Raw genomic sequence first — 761 nt, forward strand, 5'->3', positions numbered from 1 at the left:
GGATCTGACTGGTACAGGAGGAGACTGCCCCTCCTTCTCCAGCAGAGGATCTGGTGGATTTGAACAGCGTACCTCTTGGATTGCAGTGCAGCTTCTTGCCACTAGGCCACCAGAGCTCTCTCAATACATATTTTCATAGTCACATTTTTAAAATCCTAGTTCCTGCTCTCTGTAACTTATAGTGTTTATAATATCAAATAACCAAGAATCAAAACCTTCAGAGTCTTTAGATAATAATCACAAATTTTCTACCTTTAAAAAAAATCTTCTCAATGAATTTAAGAAAAAGATTTAATTTAATATACACATTGAAAACATCTTCCTCATCTTTATTTAAACTCAAATCTGTGAATACCTAAGCATCTTAACAGACAACTACCAAAATGAATTTGAGTTAATCATGAAAATAGACAATGAAAAACCCAAAATTTAGAACCATAATTTAGAATTTAGAATCACAGAGTTACTCATTTGTAAAGAGACAATATCCTTTACATTTTTACAACTTTCCTATTTTTATGACTAGTAATAAATCTGTCTATTCCAGTTCCAAAGAGTAGGCTCACTGAACCTCTGGCATGATATCAATTCTGACTCATTTGCATTTTCTCATTAGGTCTTTTTAAAAAAAAATCCACAGATCTGGAATCTATACAGAAACTCATTAAATAATGCTTTTATTTTTCTTTAAACAAACAAATTTGATATCAAAGGTGAAAATACACCTTACAGACTTTGAAAAGTATACTTCTGGTATAACA

The 761-nt window shown here is 31.5% G+C and overlaps 1 protein-coding gene across 2 annotated transcripts in view; it reads right to left on the minus strand.

Moving 5' to 3' along the window:
• Nucleotides 1–761, minus strand: part of GFPT1 (glutamine--fructose-6-phosphate transaminase 1) — a 54,122-nt gene that overhangs the window by 5,057 nt on the left and 48,304 nt on the right. The gene's annotated exons all lie outside the window — the stretch shown is intronic.

The sequence above is a fragment of the Elephantulus edwardii genome, unplaced genomic scaffold, assembly GCF_000299155.1.
Source record: "Elephantulus edwardii isolate Elephantulus edwardi_28Jun2011 unplaced genomic scaffold, EleEdw1.0 scaffold00019, whole genome shotgun sequence".
Taxonomy (NCBI): Eukaryota; Metazoa; Chordata; class Mammalia; order Macroscelidea; family Macroscelididae; genus Elephantulus; species Elephantulus edwardii.